This window comes from Cebus imitator, unplaced genomic scaffold (genome assembly GCF_001604975.1).
Source record: "Cebus imitator isolate Cc_AM_T3 unplaced genomic scaffold, Cebus_imitator-1.0 Scaffold151, whole genome shotgun sequence".
Taxonomy (NCBI): Eukaryota; Metazoa; Chordata; class Mammalia; order Primates; family Cebidae; genus Cebus; species Cebus imitator.
In genome coordinates this window covers 5,402,735-5,408,853 of record NW_016107466.1, presented here as the reverse complement: position 1 = coordinate 5,408,853, position 6,119 = coordinate 5,402,735, and positions in this window count along the sequence as shown.

The window sequence follows — 6,119 nt, the reverse complement described above, 5'->3', positions numbered from 1 at the left end:
GCCCTGTGCTAAGTCTCTTAAAAATATTATTTAATATTCCATAGCTTGATAACTTCATCTTTCTATAAAAGCCTGACTCTGAATTGATATTTTTAGCATCAAATTACATGGTGATGGAATCCATTCACACATACACATGCAGTCACCCCAAGGTATCATCCAAAACTCTAAGTTTGTTTCTAACTTAGGAGTATAATAAAATAGAATGTTGTTCTGTCTCTCTTACTGTACACTTGTTTTTGCCTCAAACGTGGAGAAACCAAAAGCATTCTTTTCTAATGATTTTATTTTGCTTTGTTTTGCAATTCACATTTATCTAGATATTTTCTTGATTTTTTTTTCTATCAGTGTGTATTTCCAAATCTAAACTGTATTGCCTTAAAGTGATGCACATAGGAAAACTGTTGTCAAGAATCTTTTCCTAATTAAAACATTGTTTCATTACTTCTTAGGTCACACTTGGCAGGAACAATCCTGTTAAGTAGAAAGCTCTGAGGTTCTGATTCTGGTTGAGTCAGGAAATCAGAATCAGTTGTGTTTACTAAGGATGGCCCTTAATCATAATGAAAAAGTCAAAGGATATGCCTAGGAGATGAGAGGAAATTTGGATATTAACAGACCAAAACACCAATTCAAAGGGAGTAGGCAACATGTTCCCTTTTTTCCTGAGACTTCACACTGCTAGTTAACAATTAGGGGGCTAAATAGTGCCAAGCATGTTCTTGAGGCTTTACAGCAATACAGAAGCTTGATTGTATACAAGAGTTGCTTAGGAATCTTGTCAAATATGATCATCCTTAGTTTTTTACCTTGGAGACCCTAATCCAAGAAGCCTGGGTTAGAGTCTGAAGATCTGCCTAAGGAGACTCCCAGTAAATCTAATCATGAGAGATGTTTGGCAAACTCTGTTTGAGGTATAAAAAAGGAGCTGATGGGGCAGAATGGCTTTCTCTTTTTTTGTTTGTGTTACCAGTTACTTTCCCTTTTCTTCGTTCCCTCTTTGGTATCAGCTGCTTTGAAGCTGTGACCTCTTTGTTGTACTTTCTCTTTGTACCTTTAGAATCTTTTTACTTTTCTTCCTTAATTTTGCTTTTCTGAGATTTTATTAAAGGTTTCACTTCACAAACATGATAGCTTAGTGCACGGGGCAGTGAACTATGGCCCCCAGGCCAAATCTGGTCACACCCACTCATTTATAGACGTCTGTGTCTGCCTCTGTGCTATAATGATAGAAGTAAGCAGAGACCACAGAGCCCAGAAAGCCTAAATTTTTATTACCTGGCTCTTTACAGAAAAAGTTTGCTCAACACTAGCAAATTCAGGACGGATGGAATCATTAAACCTACCTTAAGAAATCTCAGAAGCTGTGGTTCATGCCATAATCTTAGCATTTAGAGTGGCTAAACTAGGAGATTTCTGGATCACTTGAATGTTTTAGAGGCCAGCCTGAGTAACATAGCAAGATCCTATCCCTACAAAAAATTTTTTAAAAAGCCAGGTGTGTAATCCCCACCATGTGGGAGGCTGAGGCAGAAGGATCTCTTGAGCCTAGGAGCTGGAGACTTCAGAGAGCTGTGATTGTACCACTGTACTCTTGCCTGGGCAACAGAACGAGATCCTGCCTCTAAAAATGTAAAAAAAAATAAGAAATCTGAAAAGGAATATGAAGGCTGGCTTCAGAGCAGCCAAGATGGTTTCTTCTAAGCCCATGCATTAGACACAGCAAAGGATTGTCTAGCAGTGGTAGGACAACCAATGCAATTTCAGCAGTGGAGTGTTATACACCAGAATCTCAGGATGAAAGACTTCAGTCACAGAGACCAGTCTTGCCCTAACCCATGCTGAGTGGGTAGCTAGGCTAATCAATTGTTCATTTAAGTCTAAAATTCTTTTGTATCATCTTGAGTCTTATAACAGACCCCCTGGTTTGCAGCAGCCAGCACTTACACAGATACGAATCAAGTTGATAAGGCATTAGAAAGGGATTATGAAAGCCAGCTTAATTAAAGAAACTTCAATGGGATCATAAATAATCAGTGCAAGTTATTAACTTTTGACAACTGCTCATCCGTATTGAGTTCCAATGACTTCTGGCCTATAAAGTCCTTAATCTAATTCTGAGTGAATACAGTTCGTAAGAGAAAATGCTCCTTAGAATACATTGGCTCTAATCAACAAATCTTTGAAGCAGAACTTTCCTCCAGATATGCCTAAAGATACTCTGCATTTTTTTAATATTCAAATCTTTGATCCATTGTCTTTTTCAACTGAAAAACTTCACTGGCCAAGCTTCAGGATATTCTATATAAAGTAGATCAAATGTCATTTTCTTTATATACCTTACCTTAGACCTTGTTAGAATCGCTTTTTATTTTCTATTTATTCAATATACTTGGATATTTGCCATAATAGCCATAATTTGATTTGGCAGTTTTAGTAATGTATAGCCATGAATTCTTATGAAAGCATAAACTCCATGCGATGTCACAGAGCATAGTTTATTCTGCTCTGACTCCTCCAAAACGCCTGTGATAGTGCCTTGCATGAAATAGATGATCAATATAATTCTAGAATGAGTTACAGTTTGTTCTCCTGTTCTCCATAGGCATACTTTTTATATGTTGGTCATATATAGGTATCTAAGAAAAGTTTTCTCAGTGGGAGATATGTAACTTTTACATTTTGCTCATAAAATTCTCCTGAGAATTCAGTACCCTTTTCTAATTTTGTTAATTTTTGTTTGCTTATTTTTTTAAACACATCAGAAACTGAGCAAAATAAAGAGTGGTTATTTTGGAAAGAGACAAAGCTGCTTGATTTAACTTTTTAATTGGTCAGAGATAAACCTTCTGTTCTGTGTTCTGCATGCTTTTCCATATTAGTGTTAATTTTTACCCAATGTATCTATGAAATAGCTTGCTATGTGGTTTTTAAAAAGCAGAAATATGGAAGCCTGAAGATAGTGCAGGTCTTACTGATGTCATGACTCCGGGAGCGCTAAGTGACCACAGGGGACTTGCCAACACTATTTCTAAAAGGTTTGGCAGGTGTAGTCTAGATCCAGATTTTCCAAACTGTTCTAGAAAGAATATCGGTAGATGTGCCAGACCACAGTTTAGATAACTGTACTTACCTCGTTAGATACTCTGTGTTTCTCAATCTGCGAAATTCATACTGATGATTTCCAGATTAGATATGCTGTGGAAAAAGTATTCACATACAAAAACGCTGCTGTGAAAAGAATAAAAAGTACAGAGTCATTTGCATTTATCAGAATGCAAAGCATATGCACTATACATTTCATTTACTTCTGCTACCACCTCAACCTTACACGATAGCAGATAGCAAAGTTGTTGTTAGTGCACACACAGGCCTTATGCTTAAGTTTCTAGCTGAGATAATTCCTAAAAAGAGTGAGAGAGAATTAAAGAGCAAGGGTGAACTAAGAGAGAGCCAGGAAGATGGGTGGGGAGACCCCCAGGCAGTGCCCACAGGGGAGAAGCCCAAATTCTCCTTTAGACTTCTCTTTTATGCACAGGAGACAGAGCTGTGGAAAGGAACAACCACTAACAGCATTTAGAGGAGTTAAGTGTCTCAGCCCTGGGGCAAACTTGAATGTAAAGAAACAAAGCTAGTTAGAAAATAGAAAGAAAAGCAAATAAACCTTAATTACAATTTTGAAATTCAAACCCAACATATAATATGCCCTCGGGTCAATAACCTTTTTTATTCCAATGAATTTAGTAACTGCTCAGTGAAAGGATAAATGTATCCTTTTGGTTAATTTGCTTTTTTAATGCAGAATTTCACAGAGTTACTAGAATGTAGAATATACCTCTTGTTTTTCCCAGAGCAGACATTCTCAAAGAGGGGTCTGAGGAGGTGTGGGGTTTCCCTTTCAATGACATGTTTGTGAAGTCAAATTTTCATCATTTAGTTCAACCAAAAGGACATGCAATAGACTGAATGCAGAAGCAGCTATGAAATTCTAGTTGTCTTTTTTTTTTGAGATGGAGCTCTGGCTTGCAGCCCAGGCTGAAGTGCAGTGGCACAATCTTAGCTCAGTGTAACGTCCACCTCCCGGGTCCCAGTTCAAGCGATTCCCCTGCCTCAGCCTTGTGGGTAGCTGGGATTAAAGGTACATGCCACCATGCCCAGCTAATTCTTTTCTTTTTTTTCTTTTTGTATTTTTAGTAGAGATGGGGTTTCACCATCTTGGCCAGGCTGGTCTTGAACTCCTGACCTTGTGATCCACCTGCCTCGGCCTCCCAAAGTGCTGGGATTCCAGGCATGAGCCACTATGCCTGGCTGACTCCAGCTGTATTTTGTTGAGACATTAAAATCTGAAAAGTATAAAACAATGCCATATTTCTCGCTCCTTTTTTTTTTGTAGATGTTAACATGTTATTTATGTTAACCTGTGCTATGGTCTGAATGTTTATGGCCCTCCAAAATTCATATGTTGAAATCCTCATCTCCAAGGTGTTGGCATTTGGAGGTAATAAGAGAGAATTAGGTCATGAGGATAGAGCCTGAATGAATGGCATTAGTGCCCTTTCAAGAGAGACTCCCTAGCCCCTTCTACTGTGTGAGGATGGAGTGAGAAAAAGGCTAACAGGAATCGGGCCTTTGCCAGAACCTGACAGTGCTGGTGCCCTGATCTCTGACTTCTACCCTCCAGAACTGTAAGCAGCAGATTTCTATAATTTATAGCCACTCAGTCTAAGGTATTTTGTTATAGTAGTCCAAATGGACGAAGACAATATTTAACAGGGTTATTGTTATTTTAAAATGAATTAATAAATAAAACCTTAAACAATACTTCATTAAAAATTTTAATACAGTAAATATCAACAGATATAACCCACATGAAGAAAATATTTTTGGAATCCTCAATAAATTTTAAGCATGTAAAAGGTCCATAAGATTAAAAAAAAATGAAAACTATCTTGGAGAGAAGTCTGATACGATTTGTTTTCCAAAATTATTTGAATCATAACAAAAAGCAATCACACTTTTGTGTGAAACTATATCATCACCATGACAAGGCTGGAATCTTGGGATAGGGAGAGAGTGATGGCTGCTCTGAAAGAAAAGAGCTGTATCTGATTTGTCCATCTATCTCTGCACGGAAGAGTTACTAGGAAAATAGTTCTTCCCAGAGGAGGAAGACTGAGGAAGGTTATTCTTAAATGTGATTTTAGTACCCTCTGTGCATAGGGCACGTGCCAGGAGTTAAATCTTGGAGAAGGAGCTGGGCATGGTGGCTCACACCTGTAATCTCAACACTTTGGGAGGCCAAGGTGGGTGGATCACTTGAGGTCAGGAGTTTGAGACCAGCCTGGCCAACATGGTGAAACCCCATCTCTACTGAAAATACAAAAGTAGCAGACACGGTGGTGGGTGCCTACAGTCTCAGCTACTTGGGAGGCCGAAGCAGGAGAATCACTTGAACGCAGAAGGTGGAGGTTGCAGTGAGCTGAGATATTGCCACTGTGCAGCAGCCTGGGCAACGGAGTAAGATGCCGTCTCAAAAAAACAAAAACAAAAACCTTAGTGAAAGTGTAGGCTTCAAAGGCGAAGGAGTGAACTACAGGTTATTAAGCAAAGATGGTAAGCCAAGTACAATGTCCCAACTCAGGAGAGTGAGCCAGGAAGAATCCACCCACTCGGAAATAGAGAAGGCTCAGCAGTTTCCCAAAGCTGCCTGTGGAAAATTAAGTAAAAAGCATAAATACAAGTGTTCTGGATCCTCCTCTAGAGAATAATTCACTAAACTGGGAATGGGCCTTCAAATTTATACTCTAAATAAATATTCTCAGGTGATGATTAAAGGAAATCTGAGAAACTCAAAGCAGGAGGAATGACCTGAATAATTTCTGGCATCAGAGTGCAAGCATTTACAGAACGTTTTCATATGATGCACAAATGGGCTTGAGTGAAAGGGTCAGGTTTGTGATAGAACCAAATGGATCAGGCTGAGTGCACAAGCAAGAGACCTTCTAAATATTTGTTTGAACATGGAGGAGAAAGGAAGAAGGCAGGCCCAGATTAACTTAAGTAAAGAAGGAGGGTGGTTCAGATGCATTTTAACTGGCTTTTTTTTTTTTTTTTTTTTT